This window comes from Nicotiana tabacum, chromosome 20, assembly GCF_000715075.1.
Source record: "Nicotiana tabacum cultivar K326 chromosome 20, ASM71507v2, whole genome shotgun sequence".
NCBI classification, from domain to species: domain Eukaryota; kingdom Viridiplantae; phylum Streptophyta; class Magnoliopsida; order Solanales; family Solanaceae; genus Nicotiana; species Nicotiana tabacum.
The window spans coordinates 129,272,637-129,285,263 of NC_134099.1; positions in this window are offsets into that span (position 1 = coordinate 129,272,637).

Genomic DNA, 12,627 nt, shown 5'->3' on the forward strand with positions numbered 1-12,627 from the left:
TGTTATGCTATTGTTCCCTTGTTGGGATTCTATTGTGATTTTATTGATTCTCTTGCCCATATTGCTTTGTGATTGTTGCTTAGTTAAGGAAGAGTGTAAAAGCACGAAGGGTAATACCGTGCATGATATTTGTGAGAGAGTGTTAATGCACGAAGGGTGATGTCGTGCCGCATGATGTACAATGTCGTGCCATGATATGAGTGATAATGCACGAAGGATAATTTCGTGCCATGATTATGTGAGGTAAAAGCACAAAGGGTAATGTTGTACCGATTATATTGATTCTTATGGTGAGGACGAGAGTAAAAGCACGAAGGGTGATATCGTGCACTTGTCATTGATTTTCCTATTCTTGCTTACAATTGAATTTTCTTGTTCCGTTCACTTCTTTACTGAAATATTGTTTGTACATGATATTCCTCGCATTATGTTTCCCCTTCCCATCTTTAACTGCTAGTTTCTATCATTATTACTTGTTGTATATGATATAACTCCACAAGTTTATTTGGGTAATCTTGTCCTAGCCTCATCTACTTCGTTGAGGTTAGGCTTGACACTTACCAGCACATGGGGTCGGTTGTGTTGTAACTACACTCTGCACTGTGTGTAGATCCCGGTGTTAGAGCTTTTGGACCATAGTGAGGTTGTTTCCTTCAGTCCATCAAGAGACCCGAGGTAGTCCTGCAGGCGTCCGCAGGCCTTGGTGTCCCCTTCCTATTTAGTTTTTCTTCTGTTCTTTATTATTTCAGAGATAGACATGTATCTATTTCGTTTGGACCCTATTTGTAGTATTCTTAAATAGTCTATGACACTATTACACCAATTCTGGGTAGAGTTGTATTTTGGATTTCCGTATTACTATTTAGTGATATTATCAGTTTTTGTCTTCCGCATTTCTGTTTATTATGATTATTCTGTTGTTGATCACCTGTTCTATTGAACTGTTAAAAAAGGCTAAATTTAAGTGTTAATGAATTTATAATACTCGGCTTGCCTAGCTTTAACCAGTATGCGCCATCACGACTCCCGAGGGTGAGAAATTCGGGTCGTGACACAACTTATGTTGAGCTACCCTCAGTCCTTTAGTCATCATGTCTGCAAGTTGTTGTTTTGTAGGTATATACTCTGTCTTGATCAATCCTTGTTTGATTCTTTGCCTGATAAAATGGCAATCTATCTCTATATGTTTGGTCCTCTCATGGAAGATTGGATTGGTAGATATTTGTATAGCTGCTTTGCTATCACAATGTAAGTGTACAAGTTCTTCCACATTGTTCCCTAGCTCCTTTAGTAAACCTGTCATCCATATTGCTTATGCCATAGTTGTTGACATGCTTCTGTATTCTGCCTCTGCAGAGCTTCTACTCACTGTCTGCTACTTCTTTGACTTCCAAGATACAATGAGTTTCCCAGTTTAACCACATAGCTCGTGACAGACCTTCTTGTATTTGGGCATGCTGCCCTGTCTAAATCACAGTAATCTGTTAGAGTATTGGTTTGTCCAATGCTCAAATGGATTCCTAGTCCAGGGCTTCCTTTAATGTATCTAACCACCCTTAATGTTGCTTCTATATGGGACTCCTCAGGAGATTGCATAAACTGGCTCAATACTTGGATTGCAAAACATATATCAGGCCTTGCAATTGTCAGATATAGCAATTTACCAATCAGTTTTGGTAACCACATACATCTTCCAGTGGAGCATCTCTAGTATTACCAACATGCTTGTCATAGTCAACAGTAGTAAGTTTGTGATTTTGCTCCATAGGTGTTGAGACTGGCTTATAACCACTCAATCCTACTTTTGAAATCAGCTCCAACACATACTCTCTTTGGTTTAGAAGAATGCCTTTATCTGATCTCATCACTTCAATCCTGAAGAAGTACCTGAGCTCACATAGGTCCTTCATCTTGATGTTCCTGTGTAATGTTGCCTTTGCCTATTCAATAAGACTGTTACTGCTTCCTGTTATTAGTAGAGCATCAACATATATCAAAACAACCACAATGTCTTTGTTGTTTTTCTTTGTGAATAGGAGTGATCATAGTTGTTTTGCATAAAACCATCTTGAAGAAGTGCATCTGTCAACTTTATATTCTATTGTCTTGAAGCTTGTTTCAAGCCATATAAGGATTTCAGTAGACTGCATATTCTAGACTCCCCTGGCTATGAAACCTTGTAAAAGCTACATATAGACTTCTTCAAATAAGTCACCTTGGAGAAATGCATTGTTGACATCCATTTGAAAGAGAAGCCAACCTTTGGATGCTGCAACACCAATGATTGCCCTTATTGTCACCATTTTTGCCACATGTGAGAATGTCTCGTGGTAGTCAAGACCTTCTTGTTGAGTGTAGCCTTTGGCCACTAATCTTGCTTTGTACTTGTCTATCTCACCATTAGCTTTATGCTTAACTTTGTAGACCCATTTAAAGCCTATAGCTTGTTTGCCAATAGGTAAATTTACTATCTCCAAGGTGTGATTATCTTCAAGAGCTTTGATTTCCTGTTCCATTACATGAACCCAATTCTAATAAGTTGCAGCTTCGTTGTAGGTCTTTGGTTCAATAACAACTGAGAATGCCTTCAAGTAGGATTGATATGGTGGGGATAAGTGATCATAAGTAACATGATTGGAGATAGGATATTTGCTCTTTCCTGGTAGATTGCCTGCAGTGATGTAATCCTTGAGCCAAATGGGAGGTACTGTATGCCTTTGTGGTGTTGAGGCAACCACTGCTGGTGGAGAAGATGGCCGAGAAGTTGTAGAATTAGTTGTGTCAAGCTGTTGAGTTAATGAGAGATCATGAATCTCTGCATTGTCTGGAGTTGAATCCTCTTCTGCAGAGGTTATGTTGGTATCTGTCGTACAAGGTGCAAGAGGTTTATGGGAATTTGGATGAGGTTCAATTGAATTTGGATGAGGTTTAGGTGAAATGACTAGAGATGCTAGTGTATTTTGCTCACTATAAGTTGGTGTGGAAGATGGTTCTGTGAATTGAGTATTTTCTGAGAGCTGTAGAAATAGTTCTTTATCATCAAGAGGGTTGGGGAAATACATATTCGTGAAACTTGAAATCTCTACTGACAAAAAAAGTGTTGGTTTCAAGGTCATACAATCTATAACCCTTCTAAGTTTCTGAATACCAACAAACACTGCCCTTGATGCTCGAGCTACAAATTTGTCCCTTCTGGGTAATACACTAGCATAGCATTGTCACCCAAACACCCTTAGATGATCTATGTTTGGTACCTTCCCATACAACACAGTATAAGGAGTTTTGCCTTCTAGAACTTGTGTAGGTAGCTTATTTATTAGGTAGACTGTTGTTCTAACACATTCACCCCAAAACTTGATAGGCATATTGCTCTAAAATCTTAAAACTCTAGCTACCTCCATAATGTGTCTGTGTTTTCTTTCCACAATCCTATTATGTTGAGGTGTATAGGAACAACTATTTTGATGAATAATACCATGTGAGGAAAGCAATTCATTACATTTAGAATCAAAAAACTCTGTACTATTGTCACTTCTCAGAATCTTGATATTCACCTCAAATTGAGTTCTTATTACACAAATGAAATTCCTTAGAACAACATAAACTTCACACTTTGATTGTATCAAACAGACCCATGTATATCTACTGAAATCATCAACAATACTAACAAAATATTGCTTTCTATCATAAGTTGGGGTCTTATAAGGTCCCCAGACATCTAAGTGAACAAGATGAAATATACTAATGGTCTTAGTATTTCTAGTAGGGAACTGTAATCTACATTGTTTAGCAAGAGGGTAAACAATGCAATCTTCTACTTCCTTTCCACAAATATCATTTTTAAGTGAAACGATATGTTGTATTGATTTTATAGAGGCATGTCCTAGTCTAAGATGTCATACCCTGGTCCTCTCCTTCTTCTTTACATCACAGATTGTTATTCCTGCTGCCTTTCCATATTCTCTTAATATGTAAAGACCTTCAGACTCCTTACCAATCCCCAAGACCTTGCCACTGTAAAGACCCTGCAGCACATAAAAGTCAGGAAAGAATTTGATTGTGCAAGTGAGGTCTCTAGTGAGTTTAGCCATAGATAAGAGATTGAACTTAAAATCTGGTACATGCAGTACATCTTTTATGAATAGGTCTCCTAAAATTACTACATCTCATGTATGTGTTATCCCTTCCTTGTTACTAGTTGACAATTGCACATATTACATCCTTGTTTCTCACTTGTTTTAACATTGTTTAGTACTTCCTTATTATAAGTAATGTGATGAGTAGCTCCTGAGTCTACTACCCAACTAGTTATGGCAGCATTGGCAACAAGGATACAATTCCTGCCATATTAGTAGAACATTCACCTTCTACAGGTTGGTTTAACAATCCTAACAATTGCTTATATTGTTCCTCTATAAGATAATGTCCTTGTGGCTGATTAGTGCTCCCAGTTGCATCATCTACACTGGCAGTGTTGGCATAGGTTTTGTGTCCACCAAACTGAGGCTTCTTCTTACTTTTAAAATCGATTGGATATCCAACTATTTTATAGCAATTCTCCTTCAAATGACCTTTGTATCCACAATGTTCACAGATCAAACCAGGTTTCCTTGGCTTAAAACCATGAGTCTTCCTTGCTAACATAGTCAAGGAATCTCTATTGGTGTCAGTCACACCTAGTGTCCTTTGACTCTCCCCCGGTGTAACAATGGCATACGCCTCATTCACAAACATCACTGGCATTCTCATCAACACATTACTCTGCACATTACTGTAGCTCTCATTTAACCCCATGAGGAACTGAAGCAATCGTTGCTTCTGCAAATGAACTGTAGATTCCTCATAATCACAAGAAGTCTTAGGTGCCAAAACATCCAATTCACTCCACAAATCTGACATCTTTGAGTAGTAACAAGTCATTGATCAATGTCCTGTCTTAGTGTGGCTATTTCAGTCCACAGATGATAAATCCTTGTCAAGATACATCTATCAAATTTTTCTTCGAAATCACTCCATACTTTTCCAACACTAGATACGAAAACTATACTTGGCATTAGCTCAATCGCAACTGTACATCCAATCCAAGACAACACAATCACTTTACATTTCTACCATTGTTCTGCTAATTCTCCCCTATATGTGCTCTTAACATAACTTTCGTCCACAAATCCAAGATTACTTTTACCCCTAAGAGCTAGTTTCATTGCCCTACTCCATAGGGCATAATTTTCTTGCCTAATCAGTTTTATAGGATTCAAAACTAGTCTTGGAGCATCGGATGCTTGTAGAAAAAGTAGATGACTGTGTTCAAGTAGGGTTACCTGACACAAACCTTCTCTCTAGGAAGAAGGTGAATAGTAATTCTATCACTATTCATTCGGCCATAACTCCGATATCCGGCGGTGGATTGTCGCAATCTTGGTGTCAAAAGAAACATCTACTCTTTGCGCACAATTCCCATTTGGTTTCATCCTCAAATTCGTAACCAATATTTCCAGATCTTAAATTCTATCACGCGAGTTACTGTAGCAACAGCTTTTTTCCAGATTTTTGTCTTGAATTCTACTCTTCACGTCAATATGGTGACGTTTTGAGCAGCCATGGATGCTGTCGTCTCTCCCCAGCTTTTGGATGTGGGAGAGCCAAACCAAAAATATAATAATCCAAATCCTACCCATATTATGTCACAATCATATGTTGCTCGTTTACAAACCTTAAAAACAGCTGCTACTTCGACAAAAATTGATTTGAATCCTGTGAAGTTTGTTCATGGCGAGCTAATTATAGAATTCACTATGGAGGAGGTAAATCAATTTACCATTGAAGAGGGATTACACCAAGCAGTTATTATGAAATTCTCATATGGGAAACTAGATGTACATGACCTGCGTAAACTCATCCCGAAACAGTACGACATTAAAGGTATGTGTATTATTGGACAGCTTGAATTTCGACATATTCTGGTGAGGCTCAATTTGTTTGAAGATTATGTCCAGTTCTTGTCGAGGTCAGTTGGTTACATAAAAGATAAAGGTGACGAATTCTTTTTTAAAACGTTTCCATGGATGATAGGATTTAATCCTAAGGAGGAAACATCAAAATCTGTGGTGTGGATTTCGTTGCCTGATTTACCTCCGAATTTTTTCGCAAAGAAGTCATTACTGTCAATCGCTTCAGCTGTAGGAAAGCCTCTTGCAGTGGATAAGGCAACACAAGATCGAACAAGGCAAGGTGCAGCTAGGGTAAAGATTTTGTTAGACCTGTTAGACAAGCACCCTAAGCGAGTAAAGTTGCACATCGTTGATAAGTCGACTGGAAAATTTGTCGAGCATTATCAAGAGGTAGTGTATGATAATCTCCCCAAATTTTGCACTATTTGTAAGCATCAGGGGCATGAGGAAAGAACATGTCATTTGATGGCTGAAAAGGATAAGGAAGGCGATGGAGTTGGGACAAAAAACATGGATGTGCAAGAGCTGCCTGTTGTTGAGACAACTGGAGTTGAAAAGCTGCAAGGAGATGCAAGGGCTTATTTGAATGCCAAAAGAGCAGGACAAAAAGGTAACGAATTACCGGATTCCAATAGTGGTCAACTGGAAGTTGAAGCACCAAAAGAAAACTCTGCAATGCAGCAGGTATCGCAAACAGATGGAGGAAATCTTGTGAATTGTCCAGGTAATGGTACAGCTGTAGGTGAAGTTTCAATGATCGATAAAGGTCCACCTAAACCTTCACGTGACGTCCCTGCTAAGATAGCATTAGCAAGGATTTATAATGTGGTGAATCCAGTTGTGGAAGCCTATGATAAGCAGAATTTGTCTAAAGATTCAACTGGTTGTTTTACAAAAGAACCAATTGATGATCGAGCTGAAGATGCTGCAGAAATTGGTAATGTAGTGAATGGTGTGGAAGATGGTAATCGAGGCTCAGCTGATGTTGAGCCAATTTTACTAGTTCTAGGTGGTAATGCAGTAACTGAAAAACAGTCAGCTATGGTGGTGTCAAATTTGGAAGCTACTGTTCCATCAGATGTTACAAGTGGTCGAGCTGGTGTTGGAGGTTCAGTTGAGGCCACTAGGATTATTGATGTGCAGGATGGTGAGGAGTTTGGTCGAATTGCATCAGTATTTGATGGAAAAAAGGAAAATATGGTCAAAAGGGATGCTCCTGCTAAGTCAAAAATTGGTGCAAATGTCAAAGGTGCTACAGGTTCTAACTCAAGGTGTAATCGAGCTGATACATCTGCACAAGTGGGTAAGGAAGAGGATGGTCTGGCAAAAACTGTCGCGTTAAATGAAAATGGGAAATCCGACAATCAGCAGATGATGGCTGCTAGTACATTAAGTACTGCAATTCGAAATAATGCAGAACTACCAGCTACACTAGTTGGTACATCTCACAATGCTGAAGCAGTTACACAAGCAGCTCCCCTTGAGTTTGCTGTGAATATTGCATCAGATGGTGCAGGGGTCGACCAAACTTCTGATGCACAAGGACAATCTGAGAAACAACAGGAGCATAAGGTTATTTCTGATGCAGGCCTAGCAATAGAAATATATGCTGACAGAGCAGCTATTCAATCAGCTATGCAACCAGGAGTTCAATTTGATACTGTTGCATTGAATTCTTCTGCTGATTGATCATACTCAACTGCAACATCAACAACATACACGACTGGGCAGCATCAGCAACATACAACAACTGCAGCTGATGTTAATACTAATCCTGGGCAGCAGTAGTCCAATGCAAACAAGACTGGGCAGAAGCAGTCCAATGCAAACATGACTGGGTAGCAGCAGTATAATGCAAACATGACTGGAGCCAAAGTAATGGTAACTGATATACCTGCTATTTCGTTGGAGGACAGAAAGTTGCTGGATGCTTTGGGCAGTCCAAAACCACACAAAAGTGCATACTCATCATACTCAAAAATGACCGGACTGAAGCTGAATTTTTCAGTGACAAACAGACAGGAACCAAGTAATACAAAGACACTGAAGAGGCATGAACTATTGTGGATGGTTATACAAGATGAAGCTAATCAAAATCTTGAGGCCAACTTACGCGTTGCCATCTCCGAAGAAGCAAAAGAGGATGACTTGATTGAATCTTGTCCGGAAGAGGTGGGTACAACTGGAGATTTAACTTCTAAGAAAACTGAAAAAAAGAAGGTGACTCAAGAAATAACACTCAGGCAACTCCTAATAAGAGATGCAAAGAAAAAAGGGGTTGCCTCCTCCAAATCTACGAAGTCCAATAGATACGACAACAAATGAAGAACTTTGAAGATTATTTGAAGACAGTTAAAGAGGATTTTAAGGACATTCAAATTGAAGAACTCACAAGTTTGATAAATGAGGGGCAAGATTCTAATTTCTACATTGTCTTAGTTTATCATTTTCAAAGCATCATCACTTGTAATAGCATCATAGAGTGTGTTATAAACTCTATGACGATCATAGAGTACTTGGTACTTTCAAGTTCCTTTTTTTACATGCTGGCTAGAAGATGAGGCTTTCTCTTTGCCTCAATAGGATTGGTAAGGTAAGGTTTTGCACGGTTAGTGTTGTCTTGGTCCTATGCCTTTGGAAATATCCACATGGCTATGAGATTATATGCCCTCGTGAGACGTTGCCGGCAGCTACACCATGAACCTCTACATGAGGCTGCTATCATAAGGCAATGTGAGGTGCATAGGAGTGATTATATAGCCAAGGCATATGGGTAACAATACCGGTGCTATTGTCCCCCTTATTTATACTTTTCCTAATTGTTGTATTTTTGTTCTTCTTTTATTAATAAAAAATTAGCCCTAGGCATTTTCCTAGCGGATGAAAAAAAAAGCAGGGTTACCTCATTTCCTGTCATGCCTCAAGAATTAGGGTTTTGTTATGACTTCAATTTGCCAGAATTTCGTCGGATCTTATTCCAGAGCTTCTATAAATCACGATCGTCGCTCTGATACCATGTTAAGTTAAGCTAGACAGAGGTAAGATCTACTCGTTAATGGAGATTCTATGTTATGCCATTCAAGGCAGAGTACATGGCCCTGAAAGCTAAGTACATTCGAGAGAAAGAGGAGAAGGCAGAAGAAATGTTTTCATTACCAAATCTGTTACAAGTGGAGCTGATTATATAGAAGAACAAGGCGCACTAACTGAACTTTAACTACCTTCTTCTTTGAGCTCCCTCTACTTTCACTAATTACAAATTGACACTTCACTCATTTAATTGAGTTGTTCCTCTAGCTATGTTGACATACCAAGTTTCTGTTAGGCCGATAATGTAAAATAGAAGTGAATGTCTTATAGGACCATATAATAAGTAGGGAATTATCCCAAGGGAAGTGGAATAATCTATAGCTATTATAAAATTAGAAAGGGACTTGAAAAAGATATGCTTGAAAAAATAAACAGAAGCAGTAAAATTAAGGAAACCTAAATATTAGGATAATAAAATTCAATCATATATATTTCTATATTACTATTATTTTTAACTGTTTATTATTTCATTTTAGTAATATAAACTGATTTTATGTATGTTCCTTCCAATATATGATAACAAACCGAATATTTGTATGGTATTAACATGAGTCAACCTATTTATATTTTTAATAACTAGCTATCTCAGGTTGATAATGTTTCAATGATAACCTAAATTAGTGGTCAATGGTTTTGGAGAAATAATTAGAAGAATAAAATAAATAGTATGATGATATATATATCTATATAAAGTAGGGCCTAAGAAAGATGATGTGGCATATCTATTTGGCCAAGGACCACATTTATCTTTTTTCTCAAGTTTTTGACATTTATCGTATTTTTCCCTATTTATGTGCTATATTAAAAATCAAAAGTCAATTCTTAAAAGGTGCTTTATGTAAAAGAAATATCAACCGTTTAGCTAATTAATTAAATTGACAGACATTCAACAAAGAAAGATGAAATGACACGACCTGTGATGACCCAAAAGGTCATCTCGTATTTTAGAATCCAATCCGGGGTTCCAAGGCCTTCAAGACCTTATTTGTTTCCTCTATTTGCGTGCGCAGTCCAAGCGGGCTATCGGAAACCCTTATGTGAAAAATTTAAGAAAAATGACAATTTTGGCTTTAAATTTGAATTTAAGTTGACCTCGGTCATCATTTTGGGTAAACGGATCCGGAACTGTGATTTAACAATCCTGGAGGGTCCGTAGAAAAATATGGGACTTGGGCGTATGCTCAGAACTAAATTCCGAGGTCCCTAGCCCGAGAAATGAATTTTTGAAGAAAATTATTTAACTGAAAATATAAGAGTTTTTAAAAATTTATCGATGCTTGATTTTGATGGTATCGGGCCTGTATTTTAGTTCCGGAGCACGGTACACGTTTAATATGGTATATATGTTATGTCTGTAAAATTTGGTAAGAAACGGACTCCATATGACGTGATTCGAACCCTCGGTTGTAAAAATGGAAACTTTAAGAGTTCTTGAGATTTTCATTGATTTTGATGCTAAATTCATTGTTTAAGATGTTATTTTGGCGATTTGATCGCACGAACAAGTCTGTATGATATTTTTATACTTGTATGCATGTTTGGTTTGAAACCCCGAGGACTCAGGTGTGTTTCAGATTGGTTTCGGGATGTTTTGGACTTAAGAATTTCTGTTGTATTGCTACTTCTGGTGTTTTGATACTTTGTTCTTCGCGTCCGTGAAGGAACTCTCACGAACGCGAATAGTAACTTAGTCTGAGGGAAATTTCCTTCTACACGAATGCAAGGCACAGGTCGCGAATGCAGAGTGTTGGGGACATTACCCTTCGCGAACGCGACCTGGCTATCGCGAACACAAAGGCCATTTTGGCAGGGAACCGGGGAGGGGGAAATACTCTACGCGAATACGGCGAATGGCTCGCAAACGCGAAGGTCAGAGGGGTGAACCTTCACGAACACATACAGTATCTTGCAAACGCGAAGGCTCTTCTAGCCAATGCTTCGCGAACGCGACATGCTTCTCGTGAATGCGAAGAAGACCTGTCCATCGAATAAAAAACAGAACCTAAGTCGGGAAAAGGCCATAATTTCATATCTTCTTCTATAGAAATCAATCTTGGGCGATTTTTTAAGAGGGATTTCATCACCAACTCATAGGCTTGTAATCTTAAACTCATTTCCTTTATTTTCCATCAACACCCATTAGATTTCTAGGCCTAAATTTTGTTCTTAAGGGCAGAAATTAGGGATTTTAGAAGAATTGAGAATTTTACAAATTTGAGGATTTAGACCTCGATTTGGGGTCGGATTTCGAAGCTAATTACATATTCGGGCAAGTGATTGAATGGGTAATTGAGTTTTGGACTGAACCTCAAGTTTTGACTAAGCGGGCCCGGGGGTCGATTTTTGACTTTTTGGGGAAAATGATAGACAACCTATAATTAAGGATTGGAGTTGAATTTTTTAGCATTTATTGATGTTGTTAAGTTAATTATGGTTAGATACAAGTGATTTGGAAGTGGAATCTAAAGGAAAAGCAGTATTTGAGGCTTGAGTTTGGCTGTGGAATCCGAGGTAAGTGTTTGGTCTAACCTTAGCTTGAGGGAATAGGTGTTGTGTCTTATTTGCTACGTGTTAGTGTTGTGTACGTCGAATAGGTGTGGTGACGAGTATCTATACGTTAGTTTCGAGCATGCCCGTGAGTCTTATACTGTGATTGTTGCGATTCATGTTATGTACTATCTATGCCTAAATTGATGATATTCCATGTTGAATAAGACCTATGATATTTTCTTGGTATTTGTCCATTTTTGAGTATTGGGAAAAGTTGGGACTTATTTTATGAAGTTAATTGTTGGAACAAGATTGGTTACAGCTGACTCCCTTGTCGGGATGTATTTATTTCTATTGTTGATTCCCTTGTCAAGATGTTGTTGTTTCTGCTGTTTGGTTAAGGAAAGAGCGATAGGTCACGAAGGGTGATACCTGCACATTTACATTGATGCATATGGTGAGGTAGAGTGATAAAGCACGAAGGGTGATGCCGTGCACATTTACATTAATATTGATGCATATGGTGAGAAAGAGAGAGAAAGCACGAAGGGTGTTGCCGTACACATTTCTAATATTCATATGGCGAGGAAGAGTGATAAAGCACGAAGGGAATGTCGTGCACATTTTCATTATTGATTGCATGGTGAGGATTGAGAGTAAAAACACGAAGGGTGATGCCGTGCATTCATTTTCTGTTTGCTGTGATTAATTGCTGTTATCGGATCAAGTGCCTTAATTGTTTCGTTTCCATTACTTCTGTGTTTCCTTTTTCTGGTGTCCCCCATAGCATGTTGCCCCTTTCCGTTAATTTCTATTTAGCTTCTATTATTGTTATTTTGTTAGATATTGTTTAATTGCACAGGTTATAATGTTTGTTGTGTCCTAGCCTCGTCACTACTTCGTCGAGGTTAGGCTTGACACTTACCAGTACATGGGGTCGGTTGTACTGATACTACACTCTACAGTTTTTGTGTAGATCCCGGTACTGGACCATACGGACCACAGATTGAGGTTGATGCCTTTTGTCCAGTGGAGACCCGAGGTAGTCCTACAGGTGTCCGCAGACCTTGGTGTCCCCTTTTATCCTGCTTCTTTC